The sequence below is a fragment of the Mytilus galloprovincialis genome, chromosome 7, assembly GCF_965363235.1.
Source record: "Mytilus galloprovincialis chromosome 7, xbMytGall1.hap1.1, whole genome shotgun sequence".
NCBI lineage: Eukaryota > Metazoa > Mollusca > Bivalvia > Mytilida > Mytilidae > Mytilus > Mytilus galloprovincialis.
The window spans coordinates 93,592,549-93,604,404 of record NC_134844.1 but is presented as its reverse complement, the minus strand read 5'-3'; the positions used below and the strand labels follow the sequence as shown (position 1 = coordinate 93,604,404).

The window sequence follows — 11,856 nt, the reverse complement described above, 5'->3', positions numbered from 1 at the left end:
TATTAATTTATTTACACATCAATAACAGATTTTTTCATTTTTCGTTTTTGATTTTTATAAATTGTATGTACATGTATGACCAGTAAATTATTTAAATGCAAGTACATGTATATGTTTTAATTAATCTTCCATGTCACTTTCCTCTTCGTCATCATCATCATCATGATTGTTATCATCATTTGCCTCACATGGCAAATCCCTTTGCAGTCTGAATATGGTTGATTTCATATTCCTTAAAAACACATCAGTATCGAAGTTGAAAGGTGATTGACCTATACCAGTGAATAATGTTAGTGTTCTGTTTTCATGAAAATTCCAAAGATCAAGGTCTTTTAGCTTCTTAACTAGAGTACGAATGTCTTCTTCCGATGATCTCTTATTATGTTTTGTTTTGAAGTCGTTCAATTTCAACATTTTGTCAAAGTTTGTTGTTACGTCGTTTATAACTGGTGCTGCTTTTGACATTGTGATAATAGATTTTTCTGTCTTGTTTGCCCCAAGACCTTTGATCAAATCTTTGACTAACTTCACTTCATTTTCCTTGTGCATGTCTGCAGCCTTATTTTTCCCAATACCACCATGGACGTTAACAAAAGATGCAGCCCTAACCTCTGTAGCAACATGAGGTGGCAAAGTGAACTCGGTCTTTAGAATGAAGTCAATACATTCGGTAAAATACTTAGAAAGAACTGAGTGTGAGAAAAAAAAATGGAATCATTGTCTTAATGATTACATTTGTTCTAACCATATCTCCTTCATGAATAGCATCTTCCATTTGCAAAATAATAAAATACCATTGAAGAAAATTGTGAACATAATTAAACAGGTCATCTTGTCCCTTTTTCACTTCCTGAATAAAAATTGTAATACCATTCACATTTATGATGCAGCCTTCTTGTAGTCTAGGAACAGGAACTTGTATGATAGTCTGTCTACCATTAATAGAGAGTGGAACTACTGCTGTGTTATTGTCTAATGATGCAGAACATTGGTATGTCTGGTTAGCTATCAGTAGTTTTAGATCCACTTTTTTGGGTGCCTGAAATTAGTATATATACATGTATAGAAAATATGAATAAAAAATCTGTGGTATGAATGAACATTTGTTTCATAAACTAAAATAAACTGAATGCAATATACAAGACTGTATTGTGATATATAATTGCTTATATTTACTACATTAATGTGAAATTAAAGAAAAATATTGGAAATTTACAATAATGAAATCATTTTTTTGATGCATGCAATGGAATTACCCCCCCCCCCCCCCAAAAAAAAAAATGGTTTAACTGATAAGTGTAGAATTCTATTCAATTATACCTGAGTTTCATAAGGTATGTAAATATCTGCTATCACTTCCTCCATAAGGGCATCAAAAATCTTCTGTTTTGAAGGAGCATGTAACTGTTTAATATTTTCAGGTAACAGTTTGTGGGTTGGTGTGTCGTCCAAGTCTTTCATATCAAATTTTTTCATCACATAATCAAGGAAGTAAGAATGCCCTACAGTAAGGACAAAGTCTTCATGGGCCTAAAAACAAACCAAAATAAATAATAACACAGTATTTTTTATAAAAAAATACTTTGAACCAGGTTATTTTTTAAACAAAAAAGTTAAATATTATTTGACAAATTTATACATGTAATTTTGTTATCAAGAGGAAATAAAACAATGAACCTAAAATTGTGTTGATTGCTATGATGCTGTAAAATAAAAGAGTTTTACTAATAACATAAATGCATACATGTTTGTGTCTGTCCAAAGTCAGGAGCCTGTAATTTAGTGATTGTTGTTTGTTTATCTGTTACATAATTATTTTTCATTAATTTTTTGTACATAAATTTTTTTGTTTCAATTGTTTTACATTGTCTTTTCGGGGTCTTTTGTAGATGACTATGTGGTATGGGCTTTGCTCGTTGTTGAAGGCCATACGGTGACCTATAGTTGTTGATTTCTGTGTCATGTTGGTCTCTTGTGGAGATAAGTCTCATTGGGAAGCATACCACACCTTCTTTTATATATCACCAAACAAACAAAAATTGTTCCCTTTAGAATCTAGCTATTGAACTTATGTTCACCAATTTTTTTCATATTTCATTGATGTACACATTCTAAAATTAAAGAGGACAAAATTAATTGGAGGTAAATTTAGCTTTCATTTTAAGATCCATTTTTAAAAGTACCTGAAGTTAAAACAGTATGCGCACATACCTTAAATCTACTTTTCACCTTTCCATTGACATTTGACCTCTGAATCAAAATCTTCAGGTTTGCTAAAGTCCCCTGGTCTCTGCTGTTACCTAGTTTGAGAAATCTTTTGGTCAGTTTCTTAAAAAAATAAAATAAAAGGATAGGCATAATGTACATGTGAAACAGCATGAACAGAGACCAAATGAGGGCCCTCATGGGGTTTTTGATTATGTGATTACTTGGCCGTTTTTTTAATGATTATTTGATTATTAAGCCAAATATTTCATGATTATTTGATTACCTAGGACTGTATTTTTAGTTTATGATTATTTGATTACTAAAGATAAGCAAATATTTAATGATTATGTGATTATATTGGCAAAAAAATGGTGATTATGTGATTACTAGGACCCCCCATGAGGGGCCTCCCAAATGATGTAACAATTACAAAAAAGACACTGAACATTTACCATTCTACAAATTAAACTTTAGAATGGCCCTTGTTTCCATAATTCTTTTGACTGGTACTCATATACAACTGTCTATTTTTTACATTGTTGAAGGGTATGAATGATTCTTTCATTGTTGAAGACCCTTCATAACTATCAAGATGATGAACAAAAATAAACATGATAAAAACTAGTATGTTCATTGATACTTTGTATTTTTCTATGTATTGTGTGCCATTGTGTCCCATCTACATTTACTCTCTCTCCCATTCTCCTATTTGTATCTTCATAAAAATTGATATTTCTCAGAATAAATAGTACTGGATTGAAAATGTAATCAATACAATCATTGAAATATTAAAGAAATGTATGTATACTTAGTCCTGATGTTTCTGTATATCACCTAAAAGACTTTTAGGAAATTTTAAACTGTTTTATTTGTGTTGTTACAAATATGAGAATGGGAGAGAGAGTAAATGTATATGGGACACAATGGCACACAATACATAGAAAAATACAAAGTATCAAAATGTTTTATAGTTTCTTAGTGGTATGATTACATAATTTAGTTATATAAATGATAAATTGTCCATGTTAAGCATTTTTCATTTGTAGGATTTAAAATTGAGAATGGAATAAAATTGAGAATGGAAATGGGGAATGTGTCAAAGAGACAACAACCCAACCAAATAAAAAACAACAGCAGAGGGTCACCAACAGGTCTTCAATGTAGCGAGAAATTCCCGCACCCGGAGGCGTCCTTCAGCTGGCCCCTAAACAAATATATACTAGTCCAGTGATAATGAACGCCATACTAATTTCCAAATTGTACACAAGAAACTAAAATTAAAATAATACAAGACTAACAAAGGCCAGAGGCTCCTGACTTGGGACAGGCGCAAAAATGCAGTAGGGTTAAACATGTTTGTGAGATCTCAACCCTCCCCTTATACTTCTAGCCAATGTAAAATACATGTACATGAAAAATACCAACCTCTGCCAGCTTTTCTATACCATCTGTTAATCATTTCAATATATTCATCCATAATTCTGACACATCCGTCATAGGAGCATTCGTTGTTCAAGGAAAGAGGGAGCATATGTACCACAGATTTTCTTTTCATCTCTTCTTTGTGAGGATGATCTATATGATCTGGCAAAACTTTCTTCATCCATTGAAATCCTGGCATGTATTCAACAAGAATACATCCTAAAAACATGTCAGAATTCTGTAGTCTTCCAATATCATTCTTCAAAAGAAGGCTCTTTGTGTTTCCAAGTTCAGAAAGCTGCTTGCTGATCTCTTTGCAAATACTGTCATACTCACTGCAAAAAAATGATTTTGAGACTATCATCATCTTTTTCTTCAGAAATATTTAAAATGGTCAACTTTATTGATGTTCTCTAACTATAAATTATAAATATTAAAAAGTCAAGTTTTCAATACAATTAACTGAAAGTCTTCAAGTACAATTTCATATTTATTGAATTAAATAGTCATATTTCAAAGAGTTTAAAAATAAAATCATAAATTTTAAAACAAAATGTCATTATTTTCCATTTTCCATTACATAGTCTACATGTATTTGACATTATTTGGACATTGAATTATAGATTTTTAATATGATGAAGATTATTTCCCACATGAGGAGATTTTAAAGACTTTATGAGTGTTATGTACATTCATTTCAATTATATTTCATAAGGTAATTAAATTTTACATAACAAGTAAAAGTTCAGAAACTATGGAATACTATATAATAATAGGTTGTACGAGTACATAATGCAACAGCATGAAGGTTAGATGATTTACAAGGCAATATGTAAAAGAGTCAGACATTGACAGAAAAAGCAGAATATTAAAAAAAAGAGTCAATCATGGCACCTAAGAAAAACTATCTAATGAAATGAAGTTATACAATGCACAAGACATATATTCAATTTAGTAGGATTATATATAAAGACATGCATATTAGTCCATCACCAAGATTATAGTAGTTCACATATATATATATCTATACAATTGTTGTGCTATTCTACTGGTACAATAACCATGATAACTCTTACCTATAGTACCGGTACAAAGATACTGAAACGTCAATATTAAAAATTAGTTGTATCTTATTTACACAACCATGTCAACCAAATATTTTGATCATTGTAAACAGAAGATTTTTTTTTATATCTTTCTATATACATGTATATGCTACATGCATGTGTCTATTTTAAACCATATGGTACATGCATAAATATATATATGATGATCATGTACAGTATACAGTATATATATCCATTCCAATATAGTAATTGCTTCGGGTTCCCAGGGCTCGAACCTGGTGTCCAACTAAAAGAAGAAAGACAGCGCCAAAAAACCCTTATTATGCAATTGGAGGACATACATACATGTATAAATGTATAAGAAAGCTCAGTGTTATACTTCTGTGAACTTAAGATGTTATGATCTGTATCATCACTATAACCATTTATGACAAAGATACTTACATGTACATGTTAATATCAACATTTTATGTTACATGTTAAAATTAGTCTTGATTGTCAATTAAAATGTATTGTACAGAAGATTCACTTCTCAAATATACTTTGTGTGGCTGCATTAAGAGTCTGGTTATCTTAAATCATAAATTAAGCCAGTGATATATGTCAGAGGCGGATTTAGGGGGGGGGGGCCCGGGCCCCCCCTTTTTGGGAAAAAATTTGGTTGCTTATATAGGGAATCACTGAAGCGTGACTGGAGCGGGCCCCCTCTTAGGTCAGTCAGTGGGCCCCCACTTATGAAAATTTCTGGATCCGCCACTGTATGTCGGTTAAAAGCTCACTTCAGCATATGTTGTCTCTGTTTGTATACCTTACAGACTCCAAATAAAGTTTATTTATTCATTTATTATTATTAATATTATATATATACCTATCCAAATTTTGGCACAGTAAAGCCTCAATCAGGTTACTTACTATCTTGGTCGCTGATTTGTCTGAGGTCACATGAAGGTGAATCCTTGGTATATGAATGGTCATGACCATTGTCAAAATCAATGCGACGTCTAGAAACACCTGATCTTTCCTTTATGCAATTGGAGGACATACATACATGTATAAATGTATAAGAAAGCTCAGTGTTATACTTCTGTGAACTTAAGATGTTATGATCTGTATCATCACTCTAACCATTTATGACAAAGATACTTACATGTACATGTTAATATCAACATTTTATGTTACATGTTAAAATTAGTCTTGATTGTCAATTAAAATGTATTGTACAGAAGATTCACTTCTCAAATATACTTTGTGTGGCTGCATTAAGAGTCTGGTTATCTTAAATCATAAATGATATGTCGGTTAAAAGCTCACTTCAGCATATGTTGTCTCTGTTTGTATACCTTACAGACTCCAAATAAAGTTTATTTATTCATTTATTATTATTAATATTATATATATACCTATCCAAATTTTGGCACAGTAAAGCCTCAATCAGGTTACTTACTATCTTGGTCGCTGATTTGTCTGAGGTCACATGAAGGTGAATCCTTGGTATATGAATGGTCATGACCATTGTCAAAATCAATGCGACGTCTAGAAACACCTGATCTTTCCTTTACTGTTAGACACCTTATCGCTATTTATCCGCCATCTTGGGTCAAAAGGTCGACCGGATGGAAGACCGCCAAATGCAAGAAATGTGACCAAATAAAGACAATTAATATCGATTATAAAAATATAAATACTGTTATTTATACAGTTTTAACGACACGTAAGTGTTTTCAGTTGAAAAAAGTTTGTTTTAAGGTAAAAAAACCGACTTAAAATTCGGAGTTCCATTTTCATATTTGCCGATGTCTGGCGATGAGACTTGCTAGCATATTCTGGTGGCATTTTGATGATTTATTGGCGATCTGATATCTATCAAGGGATCTTCATAATTATTGTTTTTACACGAAACACTAGACAGTAAACTATGTTTGCATATATTCAACGTGTTTTACTATAAGGCAACTTTTTGTACCCCCATTTAGAAGTTCCAACTACAGTCATTGGACAAAAGTGAGTTCCATTGACACATGAACATACATACATTGCAGATCATGAAAGATCTAGTTAGAAGTTGCTAACAGTGGAGAACTTATTTGGAATTTTCACATCTTTTAAATTTTTTTTTTATCAAGGAACTTACATGTACATGGTGTAATTTGGTTGTGAATAACTCCATAAGGAATAAAATAAGTAAATTCACAAAAAATACCTGTAGGCTGTACATGCACGACTGCTAATTCTCACGCATTTAGCTTAAGTGTGAGACTTGTACATGTTCATGATTTTTTGGTGTGATTTTCCATTGATCGTTTCAATTTTGGCCAAATCTCCAGCATTTGCTTCATGAAAAGTTGACATAACTGTTACATGTGCCAAAAGTTCCTGCTTGTATGACTGATGTTGCATGCATTTGATTATCAAATTTTAAACAGGGATGGACATGCAATGCTGCTGCACTAAAATGTGATTGCCTGATATTTCACAGTTATATATATAGTTCTGTTTATAATCTGAACAAATATTCTAGGCAATAAGATCAATGAAAACATGAACAAGTGTCAGATAAAATACTATGCATATCCCCTGTACATGTGAACCCTGAATAACAATTATACATTGTACTGTACTGAAATTTCATATAATATTTTCCAAATTATGCTAATGCAGGTATGATAAATAACCAGATGCTCCGCAGGGCGTAGCTTTATACGACCGCAGAGGTTGAACCCTGAACGGTTAGGGCAAGTATGGACACAACATTCAAGCTGGATTCAGCTCTAAATTTGGATTGTGATTAAATAGTTGACACAGCATAGGTTTCTGACACAGAATGAATGTGTTCTAATGAACTTAAAATTTTTGTTTCTCTTAGAGCAATTCACTATGCTGTTGAATATTAATCCTCTCAAAAAAATGTTTGAAGAAATTTTCTTTTTTATTTATGAAATTTCAAATGAGAAAAATTGAACCCAATTTTTTTAATCACATCCCCCTTTCCCTTATTCCAAAACTAATCTCAATTAAAATTTCTAATGGAGTTTGCAACAATAACTACTCATTTAAATACATCATAAAATATTAAGATGTAAAAAAACTGCTTGTTATCACTGAATGGTAAAGATTATTTTAATTTATCAGTTGGTAGTAAAAAGTGAATATACATTGTATATTGTATATAACAAAGATTTAAGTTGATTCTGGACAAAGAAAGATAACTCCAATTAAAAAAAAATCTTGCTATTGCACAATATTTTGCAATTAGATATTTCTTGCTTACTATTCTGGACAAAGAAAGATCACTCTAATTAAAAAAAAATTTGATATTTCACAATATTGTGCAATTAGATATTTCTTGCCATTGCGCAATACTGTGCAATTGAAAAGACTTGCTATTGCACAATACTTAATATAATAATTTTAGATCCTGATTTGGACCAACTTGAAAACTGGGCCCATAATAAAAAATCTAAGTACATTTTTGGATTCAGCATATCAAAGAACTTCAAGATTTCAATTTTTGTTAAAATCAGACTAAGTTTAATTTTGGACCCTTTGGACTTTAGTGTAGACCAATTTGAAAACAGGACCAAAAATGAAGAATCTACATACACAGTTAGATTTGGTATATCAAAGAACCCCATTTATTCAATTTTTGATGAAATCAAACAAAGTTTAATTTTGGACCCCGATTTGGACCAACTTGAAAACTGGGCCAATAATCAAGAATCTAAGTACATTTTTAGATTCAGCATATCAAAGAACCTAACTGATTCATTTTTTGTCAAAATCAGACTAAGTTTAATTTTGGACCCTTTGGACCTTAATGTAGACCAATTTGAAAACGGGACCAAAAGTTAAGAATCTACATACATGACAGTTAGATTCAGCATATCAAAGAACCCCAATTATTCAATTTTGATGAAATCAAACAAAAGTTTAATTTTGGACCCTTTGGGCCCCTTATTATGTTGGGACCAAAACTCCCAAAATCAAACCCAACCTTTCTTTTATGGTCATAAGCCTTGTGTTTAAATTTCATAGATTTCTATTTACTTATACTAACGTTATGGTGCGAAAACCAAGAAAAATGCTTATTTGGGTCCCTTTTTGGCCCCTAATTCCTAAACTGTTGGGACCTAAACTCCCAAAATCAATACCAACCTTCCTTTTGTAGTCATTAACATTGTGTTTAAATTTCATTGATTTCTATTTACTTAAACTAATGTTATTGTGCGAAAACCAAGAATAATGCTTATTTGGGCCCTTTTTTGGCCCCTAATTCCTAAACTGTTGAGACCAAAACTCCCAAAATCAATCCCAACCGTTCTTTTGTGATCATAAACCTTGTGTCAAAATTTCATAGATTTCTATTAACTTCAACTAAAGTTATAGTGCGAAAACCAAGAAAATGCTTATTTGGGCCCTTTTTGGCCCCTAATTCCTAAAATGTTGGGACCAAAACTCCCAAAATCAATACCAACCTTCATTTTGTGGTCATAAACCTTGTGTTAAAATTTCATAGATTTCCATTCACTTTTACTAAAGTTAGAGTGCGAAAACTAAAAGTATTCGGACGCCGGACGACGACGATGCCGACGCCGACGCCGACGCCGACGCCGACGCCAACGTGATAGCAATATACGACGAAAATTTTTTCAAAATTTGCGGTCGTATAAAAAGAGTAAAAGTTTTCCTTATTAATCATTTTTTGCAAATGTAAAATCCTTAAAATTAGCTAAAAAGATAATTTTCAACCAGCTCAAACCCTTTCAGGTATGCTCAAAATGCAGGATTTTGCATCCAAGATTTGAGAGTGGGGGTGCATGCCCCGAAACCCCCTAGCTGATTCGGGTCGCTTCACGACACTTACAAGTGTTGGACTAGTGGGAATTTTTCAGGACTAGTAAATTTAAATAAATACTAGCATTGACTAGTCCAGTGGACTAGTACCCTCAAAAGTTTTGGTTTCAGACTGGGTAATTTTCTTCACTCTGGTTAACATGTAATATACTATGGACTTACAAACCTAGTTAAGGTATTAACCTGATTCAAATTCAAGGATAAGCTACGGTTTCAAAAGGAATTTAGAATTAAATTATAAGAAATGACTGTAATATTTTTTCTGTCTATTCGAAATAACATAAAAAAATTGATGCACACTGTTAAATAACCCGCTACACGCGTTATTCAGTGTGCACCAAATTTTTTATGTTATTTCTTCATGGACAGAAAAAATAGAACAGTCATTCCTTAAATAAAATATTTTCTTCTTGCTGTTGGGCTCATCATGGCTAAAAATGACGCACCTTCAAAAAACCTTAGCAAGAACCCTGAGCTATAAAAGGCCCTGATAAGACAATATAAAACAATTTAAATGAGAAAACTAACTAATTTTGAACTGTTACTGCTGTTCCCCTATAACAATATTGGAATAGAAGCCAGAGTTTGTTTTGTTTTAGAATTGCTGTACATGTTTTTTTTCGAGACTGTTTTAGGAGTCTATGTGGCATAGACTTTGCTCATTGCTGAAAGCCATTTGCTCACTTTCTTGTTTTTCCTTTTGTCATTTGTTCACTTGTGACATTTTTTTTTCATTTGCAATCATGCCACAACTTTTTTTATATGGCCGCACATTTCTTTTGGGGTACATGTACACTGTAGTATAATGGTATGATGTCGTCTTCGTTTGCTTCATTTGACCTCTGTGGTCATATAAAGCTGCACCCTGTGGAGCACCTGGTTATATTTTAAATAAAAATGGGAGACAATAAATCAACATATTTTGCAACGATGACTTGGACAATTCAATAACAGAAAACACAAGTAAAGGAACAAGTATTATGCATTTTTTTTTTAACATAAACATAAGTATTAGTAACTTACAATTAAGTTAATTAATATAAATACAATAATTAAAGAGGATACACTTTTCATTCCTTCTATACTTAAATATCAACTACATAATCCTCAGTTAACTTGATTAATAAATATTTTGATGAACAATTTAATAAACTATGAAAAAATACCATAACATAACATTTTCAAAAGGCTACATGCTGAGGCACAACACTCTGACATGTAAAGCAAAACATGTGACTTAAAATCCTTTCTCGCAATGCTTCTGGTACATGTAAATAAAAATGCTGAAGATTCATTTGGTTGTATTTATTGCCACATGAGATATATTTTTGAAAATCCATTTAAATTTAACTCCTACATTTTGAAGTTATATCATGAAAAAATGATAACATGGGCATCATCTTGAAATATTAAGAAATTTTCTGCATTCATCTTCTTTCAAACCTCAAATTGGACGTTAACATGTTACTGTATATTTAATTAAAATTTTACTGTAAAGAAAATTTTTGTATTTTTGTAACTTCGTTTTTCAAACACAGGATCCTGGAGTTGTCTTCAAATTTCTGTGCTGTGCTGAAACAAATTGCCAATTGACTTATATAATAATAAAATTAATTTATATAAATAACAACAAATACAACAAGTAATACTATAACAAGTTCAATAATTGTCAATAATAACTAATCTTAATGAAACAGTCTGTTCAAAATAAAAGACTAAGCCATACCACAGAAAGTCTAAAGTAGTCCTGTCAGTAAACATGGTTACAGTTTCAGAGTCTGGATCCTGTTTTTTGGAATCATCATAGACAAAATTTCTCAAACAATTCCATATTTGAAGGTGTACACTCCACACTATGAAAATTCTTCTTGTGAAGAATCAGTGAACTTGGTTAAAGAATTTATAGAAAGTTAATTTTACCAATTATTCATCCTTCTTTCATTAATTTAACTAAAAAATAGATGTTATCTTTTACATGTTCTGTAACTGACTAATTTGAACCAGAAAAGGTATAAAAAAAAGTAGTGCTTCCTTTAATCTCCTACAAAAGGTTAACATTACGTATTAAAAAATTTGTTCTAGCACATGTAGTATGTTCCGATTACACAAACTAGAAATCAGACATGAAGTTTTGAAATTTTGCTTCTCATTTTACTGTTTCAGTATTCTACTTACTAAACAAAGTTTACCCCATAGCATACATTTCACATATAATATATGTATTAAGTTTAAGAAACTATATTTCAGCAATTTTGGTGATGGGTATGTTTTGCATGCTTGTTCGATTCTGTTGACTTTTATTTAAGAA

The 11,856-nt window shown here is 31.6% G+C and overlaps 1 long non-coding RNA gene across 1 annotated transcript; it reads right to left on the bottom strand.

The window, feature by feature from the left end:
* Positions 1-689: 689 nt before the first annotated feature.
* Positions 690-2,300, bottom strand: LOC143082061 (uncharacterized). Its single transcript, XR_012980248.1, has 3 exons — positions 2,212-2,300; positions 1,321-1,530; positions 690-1,039 (listed from the first exon to the last, which is right to left on the bottom strand). It is a non-coding gene; the product is annotated as an uncharacterized LOC143082061 (long non-coding RNA).
* Between the last annotated feature and the right edge of the window lie 9,556 nt (positions 2,301-11,856).